At 34.9% G+C, this 15,950-nt stretch overlaps 1 protein-coding gene across 4 annotated transcripts in view; it reads left to right on the top strand.

Moving 5' to 3' along the window:
• The window catches only part of LRRC4C (leucine rich repeat containing 4C), a 483,012-nt gene that overhangs the window by 273,111 nt on the left and 193,951 nt on the right, over positions 1–15,950 (top strand). For 3 of the 4 annotated variants that reach the window (XM_054275201.1, XM_054275194.1, XM_054275199.1), the window contains exon 3: positions 4,821–4,953. The exons of the other annotated variant lie outside the window; for it this stretch is intronic. The gene's annotated coding sequence lies outside the window, so the exon portion shown is untranslated. The remainder of the gene's footprint in view (positions 1–4,820; positions 4,954–15,950) is intronic. 4 annotated transcript variants of the gene reach the window in all.

Below are 15,950 nucleotides of genomic sequence, written 5' to 3'. Positions count from 1 at the left end.
CTTGATTTAGTTTAAACCAGCTAAAAATTACTTAAATCAATATAATGCAGTGTTAAATTTAGGAATGTTTACACAGAGGCTTAAAATATCAGTAGTATTTACACTGAAATTTCATGCAAACTGTATACATAAGACGACATTTGAAATCTGTACAACCAGTAAAAACTTCCACTGCACTGTCCCATTTCCCAGTCTGTCTCAAACCTAGCTTGCACCTCAAGCTGTTCTTGTTACATTTAGGAGTTGAAGGGACACATTTGAACATGACGTGAGAAGACTTTCCTCTCAGGAAACCTTTTGTGCCTGGGAGAGGGCACTCTGAATCAGCTGGTGGTGCTCCTTCACGGTTTTTTTGAACTGTGCAGCTTCCTTTGCAAGGATGAGGGGGAGGCTCTCCTCCTGTTTTCTTTTGGACACAAATGCATCCTGGGCTGTGATTGAATATCCCCTTAATTAAGTATAGCTATTTTCACTCTGTTTTAGAGCGTATCTAATCTTCCATACCTGTGTGAGATGGGTATTTGCTTGCCATGTGCTTTGTGTGGTATTAATTCTGCATGGGTGTTACTGACTCCATTCAAAGCCAGACACTAGGGAATGGGTTGAAAAAGGTGGTTCATGGCAGTGAATACTATTTTCTTTTTTTGTTGCTCACACTTTTTGTTTGTTAGGAATGGAGAAATACAGAAGTTTTTATAGAGGAAGGAAATGAAATTATCATTGGGAATGGAGAAATACCCTATGAAAAGAAATCAGGCAGTTTAAAGCAATGACAGAATAAGAAAATATCTTCATAAAAAGTGCCTAAAGTGTGGCTTATCCCCTATGCAGTGGTAAAGAAATGGTTTATCAACATGTCTTTAATTCATTTTACATGGCTGGAAACTATATCTCCAAAAGCTCTATGGTGATTCATGCATGCAAGGAATTTTTGTGTGTGATACATGAATGTTGTTCAAGAAAGAAAACAGTAACCTTTTTTTAAATCATTATGGTTGAGTTCTGAATCAACTTACTTTGCTGTGTCCCAGAAGTCTTTCTTAGAATTAGAGTATCAAACACATTTTAATTTATTTTCCCTAGGTGATAAGTAAGAGAAATAGATGTGCACGTTTTATGTCACATTCAGACCATGCCAAAAAATTGTATGATCTATTGTCTTAGTAGGAACAATTGTGTCATTTCCATAAAATCCCAAGTATAAACCTACCCAGACTTCTACAATGTGGTATGTTGACTTAATCTGTTTGGGAGTGAGATTCTTTACAGCCCGGAACCATCATGAAACAAGAAAATAGCCCTGAATGAGGTACTGAAAATTTACATCCTTTAGGAAATTCTGGATATCTAGATGAGCCTGAGGAATTCTTTTTTTTTTTTTTTTTTTTTTTCATAGCATTATGCAATGGGAAGGAGAATCCAAATAATTTAGTCTTAGCCATCACTCATCAGGGAACAGTAATAACATGAATTTTTCAAATTTTCACATTTGCAATATGAAATAAATTGACCTTGCTGTTTCTGTGAGGGACAAGAAGAATGATGAAAGTAAGGCTTTATTTAAATACAATATGATGAGAGATGAGAGAATTTGTCCTTTTATGAGCGTGTAATCTTTGCTGTGGAAACAGAGAAATCACATCAGACCGAGAAAGAGTATTTTTAAAAGAGAAAATTGAATGTAGTAATATGTACATGGGCAAGCTACAAGAAAGCAAAACAAATTCAGAATTTGAAATTAAAGAGTCAAAAATTAATTTCAAGTTTTGAGGCAGTAGCAGGTTGCTGAACTATAGTAGAATGTTTTAACAACAAAACACTGTGCTACTAGTAGATAAAAGGTCAGTCTTTCCTTCAGTGGCCATTGCACGGTAGGAACATGATTAGGAAGTAGTATTGTGTGATGTTAGAGGCAGGATGAGAAACAAACTGATGCTTATTTCAGCACATCCTCAAAACATTGCATTCCTTTGAAACCTGGGATTAGATCCCCTTCACAGATCCCTTCCAACCTCAAAGATTTTCAGCGATTCCCAAACACAGAATGAAAGTTGTTCAGTATTCAATCATAATAGGCAATTGTATTTAAACTCCAGGCAGTTCCTCAGTGGCAATTACAACAGTTGTTTAATTAGGATTATTGATTAGTGCTGTTATTACTTTTGTTATGAAAACATCTGTAGAGGTTGTTATCATTGTTATATACTTTTTATAAATAGTTCTGTCAATTGTTTACACATACAAATATAAAGTATACAATGCATTACAATAGTCATTTTTTAGGCGGAAAACATGGGACAAAAGATAAAATCCTTCTGCTCAGTGCTTTTCTAAGCATAATGCCCATTTCCACCCTGGGTCATCCATTTGAAACATTTGGATGAGTTAGAAACAGAACCTCTGCAGTCAGAGTCACTGTCACCAGTTCCTGTTCCGACATCCCTTTCCCTGAACTCTGAGTTCAGAGAGGAACTGACTGATGGTAGTTACCAGCATACATGGGGCATATGTGAGCTCTCTGTGCTTGTTTTAACACCTCAGATAACTGCTGGTAAAGCTGGATTAATATTTGGTGCTAATTGATTCTGAGATGTACTAAAAAACACAAAACAGATTAAGAAATTTTTTTGTGAAGAATTACTTAACAGTTTACTATGAGGTGGTTGTAACATGTGCAATTACAGAATAATCTTCACTGCCACAATTAAGAAAAGTATGTGATCTAATTTGCAGACTGGAATGTCATCTGACCCCTTCATCTACTGTTGCCAAAGGTAGTTTGTGTCATCCTTGGCAAGGATAAACTACTAATGGCAGGCAAAATATTTGAGGTTAATTTAAAATCTAGTAATTTGTAATAATAATTTTTAAGATGATATGTACCTTCTGTTTTTTGACAGAGTGGTTCTCATAATTTTAATGGTACAATTAGGCCAAATTCTCACCTTCATGCAGCACAGGACAAAAATCTCTTTCTACAATGAAATTTTCAAATGATCCTGCCGATTAAGTTTCAGAACAGCTGTGATTTTTTTAGTTTTCCGTTATATAATAGTAAATTAAGCTGTGGTATAATCTGTGACTGTGAATGTGTCTGATCGGTTTTTCTCTCTTGTCTATTTTTGTCCCCTGATTATTCTCATTTATTATGGAAGATGAATAATATATCAGTGGTGTAGGTGTATATATAAAGCATTTTTTTTTCTGCTTTAAGGAATGACTTTTTTTTTACTTTCGTATTTTATTTCCTATATGTTGTATTATAATATTTTTTGTATAGGATTCAGTGTTTCGATTTATATTTTTATGTTCCATAAGTATGAAAAAGAATGTATTTTTAACATCTGTGTCCAAATAGAAATTCTTTCTGATGATAAGAAACTACTAGACCCCTCCAGCTACATTCTAAATGATGATTTTGCTTTTCTAGGTACCAAAACTAATTTATCTTATATACATAGAAAGCAGTCAGCAGAGACAATTTACAGTTAATTAATAAACCCACTCGATCACAATAAGCTAATAAAGGCAAGTGATAATGTGTCTTTGGGATAGAAAAATTACTCTTAGGAGAAAACAAGATAGAAATGTTCGAAACATTTATTTTAAATCCACACTGCATATTAACTAGATACATCCATTTTAGTAATTCAGAAGTATTATCTATGTAGCTGATATGGTACATAGGAGAAACTGCAAATATTACAATATCTAAAGGAATGTTACTGCGTTTTTGTCTCTGAGTTTTCCCTCACACATTGCCTCTGAACACAGAAGAAATGAGCCTTCTGGTATTCAAGTGATTTCATATTTTCTGTGGAAGTATTTGATGTTTGTCATGAACTTGTCAAATATGATCTGTTAATTAATTAGAGACCACTCTGTTTACTATCAGATGTTTTTTTGCTTAAAAGGCGAAATTACATTTCCAGGTATTTGAATAGCTACACTGTGCAAAATTAACAGAATATACACCTGCCTTAGAATTTTGTTTTCCTTGTTAGAGTAAGTGCTACTATAAAGTAGCACTTCCTATAACTACTATAAAGTAGCTCCAGATTAAAAAAATATCTAAGTAACCAGTAATGACTGTCACACATATATAAAACTGCAGTGGAATCAGTATGGTGAAAAGCTTGTTCTAGGGGTTAAAAAGAAAAATACTGTTCACATCTGCTGCTTGTAGGGAAGATTTATGTGCGTCATGGTGATGATACCCGACATTTAATTCCTGTCAGGAAGTAGCTCTACTGTCAGAGAGAGTTTGTGCACAAAGAATTTCCAAGTTCTCAGGTGCTCCCTAGCATTGTGTATTTGGTCTTGAATGTAGAGCTCCTGCCAAGTGCTATAAAATGCTGTAAACATTGGAAAACCCAACCCACAATGAAAAACTAGCAGTATCTCAATGTATGCAGCTCAGAAAAGGATGATTTTTCTTTGTCTTTGAGTTCTGGTGTGAATTGGCAAATATTTGTCTGGTAAATGGGATAATGCCTGCAGCATAGTCTAACCACTTTGTGGTGTCCCAAGGACAGGTTCCACATTATTACTAAAATTATTGTTGATTAAGAGAAGCAGAACAGAATATAACTCCAAGTCAAAACCAGATGAATTCTCTTTAATTTTCTTTGTTTATAGATTGCAAGTTTAAGGTGGTCTGCCTAAAAAATTTCAGCTGTTTGCACTTTATTAGTGTTTTTATTTCATAATTATTAATAAGATTTTTATGTTCATTCTAAAGCAAATGATAATCTCATTCTCTGTCAGTATGGGACACACCGCCACATGAAATGCTTTTTTTTCCCCCTCAACATGCATAGGTTGCCAGAAAAAAAAGGAATGTGCAATGGAGATTGTTAACATGATCATATCCTAAGACAACTGTTGGGAAAATAAATACACATCACTTTGACATGAAGGACAATTAACAGTGCCATGTATTACTGAGGACAGGTAAACTGAAAATTACTTTCCTTCCATTCTTTATTCATTAATCCTGTGTGTCTTTTTAGGCCTGCTATTACTTTCTTCCCAAACTTTGTTCTTGCCTGTTCATTTATAACTTTTCATATATTCACAAAAGGTTTTACAAGAAAGAAAGTGTATAAATGGCTGATTGGTTATCAGTGTTTACAACAGATCTCAAAATGACTTTTAAGTTTGAAACTGTAGGTTCTCCACTGATAGCAGATGCAAATTATAGGGAATGAATTTATTGTGACTCATCTGTGTCAGTCTTGTAGTCGTTTGTTTGTGCTTAATGTATAAAGTAGAGCTAAGCATTAATCATTAACAGTCAGAGAAGTCTGCATGCATTCCCCGGGATTTGGAGTGCAATAAGCATGGAACTTTTTATTAGAACATTAGTGTGTGCTGACGTGAGCACAGTCCTGTATTTTGTATTTGTACAGAGGAATACCAAATCATGAGAGAAATTTAGAGTACAGAACATTTTTCAACCTGATTTTTTGTTTTGTTGCCTTTTTTTGTGCAGTCATGATTGTGAAAAGGGAATTCTGATGGCTACCAGAACTGGAATGGAAATTTTACATTTTCCTTTTTCATATAGCTAAATAGATTTTGAAATTTTTCTAGGTTAATAATCAGTTTTGATTTTTCTTTTTTCCTTGTAAAAGCACTTTTTGACACTTTATCCTACATGCAAGTATGCTATAAAGAATTATTTTGTGTTTTGAGTTCCATAACCATCCAGATATTAAAAAAAGCTTTCAACTTAAAAAAGCCAATCCTAAAAAAAAGTTAGAAATAATGATACTAAAAGAATATCAGGATTTTTTTCAATTATCTTTCTTTCCCCTCAAAGAAGGATAACCACTATAAATCAAAGAAGAATATGGTTTTCTTCTAAATTTGTTTTCTTTTTAGTATTTTCAAATAGAAAATATATATGTTTAGAAAACCATTTTACTGAAGGGCAGTTTTTAATATGCCTTATGGTAGAATGTTACTCTTTTTTTCTAATAATGCTACTAGAAATTATTGGGCAGTGATGACCGTCATGTTTTGGAGACTGCTGAGAGGTGTTTTAAGAAACTTTTTGGTGTGTTGGTGCAATACAATTGGAGTACTTGTAATGAGGGTGGCGAGCTAAATTAGAATTAATTTTCATTGGTTGGTATTTATTTAAAGGCAAAAAAAAAAAAAAGAAACTAAATTTTCAAAATAAATGTGAAAGCATCTTCGAAGTGGACTTGTCTGAATTGATATTTAGTCCTTTGTTCTCTTCCCTTTAGGAAAAAAAGAGTAAAAGAGTTAAAACTAATGTGTTACTGTAGATATTTGTTCTATTATGGCCACTTGTCTGTGAGAATTCCTGTCTCAAATCAGTACACCACCTGCAGGGTGAAATTCTGCTCATTTATTTTTGTATGTCTTAGAGTTCAGATTTTTGGTTTTTGGTGGGTATTGTTCATTGGTTTTGGTTTTCCTGTTTTGGTGTTTTGTTTTTTGGTCACTCTATTAAATTACTCAAATCATATGTTCGGGTATCGATAGTATCACTTTCAGGCTTATATTTACAGAAACATTTTTTTAAATACATTCTGGGATTGCTTTTTTGCACTTCAGAAGAGAACTTGTCTGTGGATTAAAATTAACATTCTACAAATCTCTGCTTGAAATGTATAGGTTTTTATAATGGTGAGGAAACACAAATGGCATATATGGTGTTCGTTTTATCTAATTACCCATACTGTTATCTTCTGAGTAAAATTAGCACTTGTATTGGGGTTGCACTGCGAGGTTTTGGTAGCTGGAGGGTTATAGGGGTGGTTTCTGTGGGCAGCTGCCAGAGCCTCCCACTGTCTGATTGAGCTGATGCCATTGGGATCCAGGATGGACTCACCACTGGGCCCTCAGCCATGGTGGTAACTCCTCTGAGATAACAGTTTTAAAAAAAGGATTGAAAAATCCACCTGCGCAACAGGCAGCAGCAGTGACAAGAGAGAATATATGAAGGAAAGAGCTCATCAGACACTGAGGTCAGTGAAGAATGAGAAGGAGGAGGTGCTCCAGGGACCAGAGCAGAGATTTCCCTGCAGCCTGCAGTGGAGCAGATCCGCCTGTCCAGCTGAGGAGGGGAGTCCCTCCTGTCCCTTCAGGGACAGCTGATATCCAGCCAGAGTCAACCCACTGCAGCTTGCCATGATAATGCAGGGATTTATTACAGCAGTAATCTATTTATTTTCCCTTTCCATCTCATATGGTAGGTGTGCAGGTGCTCCAGGATCAGCAAAACTTGCTTTCTAATTGAACATAAATTGTACAAGCCTATAGCATTTAAAATACAGTGCACTTGTTACGATACGGCAATTTTTTGATGGGTGGCTTGGCTTTAAATACTGTCTCTGTTTAAACATATTTTATTGTGATGGAAGCAGAAATTTGAATTTATGACAGATTTTAATGCAAAAAAAAAGCAGGTAGATTATATGTGCTTTAGCAACAATTCCTTTATAAAAGTCTTAGCAGAAAGCAACTTTATCTTCTTCAGCTGGTGTAACTTGAGGAATTGCAAGGTGATAAACTTGAAAATTTTCCTATCTTTTGAACAGCAGTGAGCTTATGTAAAACTAATCTGCTTTCTGAATAACTTGGCCCATCTGCAATTTATTTACAACAGAACAAATCTTTTAAAATATGTCTCAGAAAGCCCTTAGGTTGTGCTATACCTTCTATCACTTAGGAGATAAATAGAAGTGCCTTAGTAATTGTGTTATTATGGGTCAAATTCCAGAATTCATCTCAAAGTCTTAGACAACTAACCTTTTTTGAGGGAAGGTAAAGCAAACATTCCAAATAATGGCCATTATAAACCATCAAAGGATGGCATATAAATAGCATTTATTTTCAAAATTTGATACTTATGTTGGGTAATGAATTGGATCCACTGAATCTTTGTCCTCTCACAGTTTATCTGCATCTGCAAAATTTCCTTGGACCTTTTCCCCAGGAAAAGAATGAGAACCAATGCACTGTCAGAAAAGCAGACACAATGCTTGAAGGTTCTGCAGGCTTCATGTACAAAACAGCAATTGAAAATAATGGGTCAGTACTTTGCAGTTTTGTGACTTTGTGACTTTGCAGCTTTGTGACTTTGTAATCCAGATTGTACATTCCTCAAAATCCTCTGATAAGAAGTATGAAAAATGTTGTCAATATTTAGGCTTTAATGCGCTCCAAAGGTTCAGCTTGGCCATGAATGTACCTATGCTTAAAGATTGATGCTTGAAAAATCTGAAACGGTAGCCTTGCAACCATAAATTCATATATCCTTATTCTTCCATATATTCTTGGAAAATAGTCCTTCCTGTATAAGATTTTCTAACTGACTAAATTTCAAAGCAACAGCTATTTTAGTAACAGCTTCTATTCTTAGGTGAGAAATGTTAAAAACTTCAGTATTAGTGGTTACTGCTACACTTGAGCTTCTCATACTTAGAAGCAAGAAGAAACTAATTACTGTGGGACCAAAGGGGGAGGGCAAAAATAGCAGAAGTACAGAAGTCCAAACGTCAAACACAAAAAGCTAAAGTAAATATATTTTAAAATGTTTGAAACACTTTTGTGTCACCTTATGTGACATTCAAGAGGAGTGTTATTCCAGTTGTTATTCCAGAATGTGAAGAACTGGCTGAAAGTGCTCAATTAGTCCTCAAGGCACTGACCTGCCATAGCAGGTGAAGGTATTTTGGAAGATAGTATAAATTCATGCAGCCACTGGATGATGATGCCCACTTCTTACTGTTCATCTGCAGAAAGGTGAATCTGCTTTCTTCTCAGGGGCTGGCTCACTGCTTCTGCTGGCACATTTCACTGATATGATTGTGGGATTATGTTCTCTTGAACTTTCACCTAATAACATTCGAGAGCAGTAAAGCTTTATCCTGGTCCTCAAAACATCCTATATTTGTGGTTAAAACTTTTCCCATGAGTTTTCTTCCTTTTCAGAGACATCATTTGCCCCTGAATCCATGTCCCTCCATATGGTTTAAAAATCTCTAGAAAACTTGGACTGTATTTGAATTATAATGAAATGTGAAAGCAGGGAATTCTGAAATGTTCCAGGGCATTTGAATTTTTAACTTCCTATAATTTTAATTTAAAAATCGAACTATAATAGTTGTATTTAAAAGACAACAGAAATGCCTCTCAATTTGTAAACGTATGTTGGATTATAGGATGTCCTGTAAATACTAAAATTAATTATTTGGGAAGAAAATAATTACAGCAATGGAAATATTATAAGCATTTGTATTTTACATCCATCTTATTTTCTTTATATTGTATTTTTAATGTAGTCCAAGAGGACATTTTCACAAGTGAAAATTGGAGCAGAATTCCACTTAAAATACACGAGATTCACGTTTTGCATTTCCCACAGTGTCTAAAATATTCAGGGTAGATCTGTAGGTATTGTGTGTTCCCTAAGGCATATGATGTTTGCGGCCAGCTCTACTTCTGGTTGAAGGTGTGGACTGCATTGCCTGGACTATACTGTGCACTACCCTGCCCGCATTGTGACAATATCTTTGGGACTCAAATGACCATTCCTCTTCACTCTTCCTGTTGCCATCCCAGGTAGTTTTCACGTGAAGCTACGTCATTTTGTTGCTGGTCAAACATTGTACTTAGAATCTCCTACAGTCTAAATTCCCTGTGGAAGGACATGACGCTGTTATTATGGAAGACTCCTTTCAGGTTTCCATTTGCCAGGAAATAAATAGCACTGTTTAGGGAAATGATCAGTACTGCTAAAGCTACTGAATGTACTAGGTTTAGAACTTTGACAGTTCTTAATAATACCTCATTTCTTTAATTCACAGCTCCCTCATCACAAGTCAAGAAAAACAAACCAAACCAGTGAAAATATAGCCATGTGTTTCAACATAGATATGATAACAGGCACCATCTTGGAATGTAGCAAAATTGATTAGAAAAATAATGTTATGACTTGTGTTTCTCTTACTGGCCTGCACATAGATGTCTTAAAAATTTGAGATCTAAACCACTTGAATGAGTAACTTCTTTCTCTTTCATAAATACATCTCTTTTATTTCTTCTTTCTATTTTTTTTGACACGCAGCACTTCATATTTCCAGTGTTGCAAAATCATGGGATACCAAAACTTAGAGATTCAGGAGTGAAAATTTTCCACATGATGGGAGTGAAGATTACTGAAATAAATATAAAGAATATGAGTCTCTGTCATGGCTTATGAGACAGTATTATAGACTGAGAAGTTGAATTAATGAGCAAAGTGGAGGGTATAAGGAAGGATCAAAGCTTCGTGGTTAAGTGTGTTATCATGGGAGCATCACACAAAATGGTATATGACCAAATAATTAGTTGCAAGACTAGAAAGGTCTTTAAAAATATTATCTTCTACTGTCTTGATTCACAAATCTGGCTTCATGTGTGCAATGTAATGAAAATAAAGGGCTCTCAAATTACTGATACCAGCAGCTCTCTGTATATTATATAAGTTATTGTGTCTTTGACTGCATGTTAGTAGTCCACATTCACTTGAAACTGAAGGAATTAATACAGAAAGAAATGGGTATAATTTTCAGTGAACACTAGAAATAGGTGCAAAATTGTTTGAGTTGTGTATGAGAACCCCCTGAGCAAGGCTGACATATGGCTGGTGATATCCTGTAGGGAACTGTAGAATGCAAGGCGGTAATGATAATCCTTCTTAGAAAATAAAGGTCACAAGTGATAGCGAGTGCCAAGAAAGCATCAGGGATTTTTTTAGAGCCTACTGGGTCAATAAAACCTCAGTAGGGTCATGTATTTTTTAACTGTAAAAAAACCTATTCAGTTTGGATTTGGGAGTATAAGGACTTGTGAGACAAGTAGAGAAAACACTTCATCCTACCCTGAGCCAATGCCTGTTTGTTCTAGGGGGATATATTAGTTTTAGGAGGTTATGCATTGGAGCCATTGACCTGATTTCCAGCTGTGTTGATTTCCCAAAAATCCAAAGTCAGTATAAGCTAAGGCAGGAAACATTTTGGGGAATCAGTTCCTATATTTTTATATATGGATACTGTTATGGATAAAAAAAATAATTTCTGAATATTTCATATACTATATAAAAGTATATTTCAAATCAACATATATTTAAGGAAATTTTGTATTAGTAGATGATTGAATGAAGTAACTGGAAGCTCGCTTTTTTCCTTCTAGATTATTCATGTTATATAGAGAATTATGAAAAATAATTATCTTTTTGCATTTTTTAATGGTAGTGGTGATCATTCCAGCTTCTGAATGATGGATAATCATATGGCAAAAGTTCTTTTTGTCAGCAAGTTAGCTCCAAGTGCAACTGGCATGTACTTGACTTTCAGGGAATAGAAATTAAGTCATGTTATTGATGCAACTGGATAAGTGTTAAGGTATGTAAACAGCAGAAACTAAAGCAAAAGGCAGTATAATAGGATGACTATTAACACTTTTGCACATGGAGGATTTCAGGTTTTCAATTATGTCTTTACACTCTAACACTTTCTGATCCATTTATTTCTTTGTCATAATTGACTTCAGAAATAAATATTGATTTATGTGTAACCCATGCAAATACATGTAGAAAAATGAAAACGTTTGTGATATACTGAGATTTATGGAAAAAAAATTGAAGACTGCATTTAATAATAATGCTGGAAAATTATTTAATTAGCTATACTAACTTTTAGCTATACTAACCTTTATTTGGAATTCAGTTACTTTATTGTGTCTCTCTATCAAACATCTGCTTGTTTGTGATTGGAAAAAATTTGCCCGAACTTTACCAAATATAATAGACTGAATTTGAAAATACAGGGGTTTTTTTTGTTAAGGGGAAGTTGCCTCCTGGGTTTTTTTGTTTTGTCCCATACAGGTTTTCTTCCCAGACCAACCTTTATGTTTTCAAGAAATTTGTCACAAAGGTCTTTATAGCTGACTTGTTCACAAGATCTCTTTACAGCTTTTCTTTTCATGGTACATGGAATGGTTTTCTTTGATGTGCAAACTGCTGGTGTACAGAGATCCATTGTTCTCTAGATTGGTATCTTCCTGTCTGCTGTGTTGTTGTGTTCTTGTTGCTCAGCCTTTACTGTCCAGTTCATCTGTGTTTATAAAAAGTCAGCATGATGCAGCTTGTGTCTCCACCTGCACTACCGGAACAACTTCTTACCATGGCTGCCACCGTAATTAGTATCATTGCTCATAATTCACTGCTGATAGAGATTTTTGTGTTTCTAATTTTTATATAAACTACATTGATTTGGGAAATTTCGTGACTTATGATAGATAAGCTTGTGAGTGCCTTCATTTAAAGACTCAGTCTGTCTATATGATTTAACTTTAACTAACTTGAATTCACCAAACTACTATTTAACTATCCACCTATCCATCAGGCTTTATGATGAATTTTTGCACTATGGGACTCATGTATGAAAGTTACTGGGTTAGGGGTTCTTTTAGACATATGGATAACAGCAACAAATTTAATTTAAAAATAGCAAATTATTGATTTGAATTCTGAGAAATTTATATGCCTGGAAAAAAACTGGACTCTAACTTTATAGAAATATTTTAGTACCCACTAATCTATTTGTTCTGTTTCCAAATGTAAGGTTTTAATCCACTAGACTTCTTAGGTCTAAATAATCTGTACCAGATTACTTGAGAAATCCTCAGAATATAGTCTTGCGTTTCATGTTAATATCAAAATACAGTGTTCTGTTATAATTTAGTATTATTATTAATCTGGTTCCTCTGTTCCTCTTATTTCTTGACAAATGAGAGCTTGCTCAGTACGGTTAGGATTCCTTGTTAACAATAGTTGATGGCATTAGATAAATTTATGTTTCTTTAGCAATTTCATTAATAGGAAATTCTCAGATTCTTGTAGCTTTATAGATTTGGGCCATAAAAACTTTGGTTTTGTAAAAACCTTTGTAAAAATAACTAAGGAATTTTAAACCATAATGTTTGCTGTAGTACTTTTTCTGGGTTACTGCCAGTATGACTGGGAAAATCGCTCATGAGATTATTCCTGCAATTATACAGAGCTATAGATCTAGCAAAGTGCATACCTTATATAACAAAACAAGAAAAAAACTAAAATAGCAGAGTGGAGAGAAAAGTGAAGGAAAGTAATTTTACAGTAGTTTTGTGAAATGTAGCACTGTATTCACTCACATTTGATAATATGGCAGGCATACAGTTCCTCACTCTGTCATCTGTCCTTCACAACAGATGCATGAGGTGTATGTGGACAGTGTGTGGACCTAGTTCAAGCCAGAATTTTGTAATTATTATCTTTTTAATGCTCTGAGGAATTCCCCTCTCATTGGATTAGGCTACCTTCAATCCTTTAGCCTCTGGTGATAAAAGAAAATAAAGACTGACTGTGAAACTGAGTCTAATTACTGACTGGAAGACTGTGTGCAGCTTTTTAACATTAGAATTCCTTTCAGAGTAACAAGCAGGTAGGAACATGGGGAAGAAATGAATGCTTTTGTTCAGCTTTTGCATTTGCATGCTCTTTTTTATTAGATATGTAAAAATTTAATAGATGTAAATTAAGGATTGTCTTTATGGAACTTAGCTTAATAAACAACCTGTGCTTTCTAAATGATTTTACAAAGTAAGATTTAGGTTCATTACACTTTTCTAAAACTGCAGACTTTGCCTCTTTTTTTTTGTTCTTTTTAATCACAAACTCAGGTTAGGTCTCCTATCAAGGGTGAGTTTAGTCCAGTGTCGCTAGATTTTTATGCAATTCACTGGCAGTTGAAAGGTCCTTATATTTAGAATAATAGGGAATCAGAATGTTCTGAGGAAAAGAAAAAGCATGAGAGGAAGATAACAAAACTGAAAGTTATGTCATGCTGTGGACTGTGGAAATGGCTTTTAGATGTCAGGCTATCAAAGTGGATCCAAATGCAAGGAAGAGGGACATGAGGGTAGTAGCATCTTGTCTGGCACTGATCAGTGTGTCTGTTTCATTTGCCTAAGGTGTCTTCAGAACTATCCCCATTCCTGTCATTCCAGAAAGAGCTTAGAAGGTTTCTTCCTCCAAAGGAAATTTGCTTTAATACTTAATAATTTATGTAATGTTTGCATCACTTTAAAATTTTCATGCTGTTACTGGGTTTTTTGAAGAGTGTGGAGAGTAAAACTGTAATGCTCTGTTCTAACTTTAGTCTTCTTTCCATTCAGATATGAGAAGGAGTTTTCATACAGCCACTGTGCTGCTCACTTATTTTGTGGTGGATGACAGTGGTTGCATAAAAGACGGTTTTTAATTTTATTCTAAAAAAAGGGTCACAAATTTTCTGATCCTGGTATGACCAGCGCCAAAAGCTTCCTGTGTCTGGGAGCTGCAAGTTGTATACAGCGTACCTCAAAAAACTGGCATTAGCAGAGTAGTTCATGGGTAGAGGACCATAGCAGCTTCTTAGGGGTTTTCCTCTGAGACAAAACCACCATTAAATCAGCACAGTCATACAAGAAGAAATAAAATGTTTAGGTGGTAGGTAACTATTAGTATTTTTTGGAAACTTTCTGTAAAAGCACAGCTTTCCTAAAGCCAGTAGAGCAGGGCAGATTTAGGCCATCTGAAAATTTATTACTTATATTTTAGAAATTAAAATGATTTGTCATTAAGGATGCTGACTTGACCATGGTTTCATTGTGCAGATGGGATTGACATCAAACTTCCAAAGACACTTTCCTTTCAGCAAATGCATGGCAAGTGTGTTTTGATCCTAATGTGCCCATTTAATCATTACTTTTTGCTGCTGCTGCTAAGAATGGTGCCCATTTTAGTTTGACTGGTGATTTTTCTGAACATCAGTCTGCTATGCACTGTGCTGAGATCCACCAAATTTATTTCAAATTACAAGTGAGAACATCCCACCCTTTACTCCTCCACACACTGCTCTTAATATAGGGATTGTATTCACATCAAAGCTGTCAGAATGTTTCTGTGATCTCATTAGCTATACTTATTTCTACCTACAGAATATGTGAATCATCAACTGAAACAGCACTAAAGACCAACTGCTAAAACTCACATGGCTATAAGTATATCCATGCTGAGAAGAGAGATCTTCTCAAATCTGGAGATGCAAGTTGTTAAAATGGCTAGCTCTGCAGACCTAAAAAGGGGTTAAGTCATTTTTTGAGATGAATTTGTGTCTTAAGTCTTTAACATGGAAGTAAAATTTTTAAATCCATAATAAGTAGTTTTATAATTTCACATAGCCTATAAGTAAAAACCCTGTCTGTTTATATAACACTGAAGGAATTGAACCCACATTATGTTTTAATCTTTGTGGATTTTTTTCTCTGTTTTTATTTTCATAGTTAAAATAGAGGGTTTCATTTTACAACTGTGTGAGGTAAATTAAATAGGTGGTACCAAACAGAAATTAGCTCAGTTAATTCAGCCAATTTAAATCCTTATGTATACAAACATTCACTGTAGGGGAGTGAAATCCTTTTAAATGAGAAAATGGAGAGAAATGGGACATAGAAGCTAGGTGTTAAATAAGTGAGGTAGATACATTGGTGGTGGATGACAGCAGGCATAAGATCTGCACAGCAAAAAATCAAAGCTATTCTGATCTCCAGCTGCTGGTTATTAATACTGTTTGAAGGTCATTTTAGCACCTCAAGTGGGATGTGTGGTGACTGGAAACTAAAATCTGTAACAATCAGCAGCCATTTCTAGAGGGGTTGGGCAACATGAGTGTGGCAGCAAGTTGAGGCTGGAAGCTCTCTGAAAATTGAGGATGCTCCCTCTTCATGGATGTGAGAAATAAGTCTAACAGAAAAGATAGAGAATTCAGACTTGGTTTGTTGGTCATTAAATTCTTCTAATTCTGTATCTTCTTTTTTTGTGGTTAAGGGGGAAAGAATTTATAGACTTG

Source organism: Melozone crissalis, unplaced genomic scaffold (genome assembly GCF_028551555.1).
Source record: "Melozone crissalis strain CALT ecotype California unplaced genomic scaffold, PUWL_Pcris_2 ptg000018l_1, whole genome shotgun sequence".
Taxonomy (NCBI): domain Eukaryota; kingdom Metazoa; phylum Chordata; class Aves; order Passeriformes; family Passerellidae; genus Melozone; species Melozone crissalis.
The sequence above is the reverse complement of the archived record's forward strand: the minus strand, read 5'-3'. Positions and strand labels throughout refer to the sequence as shown.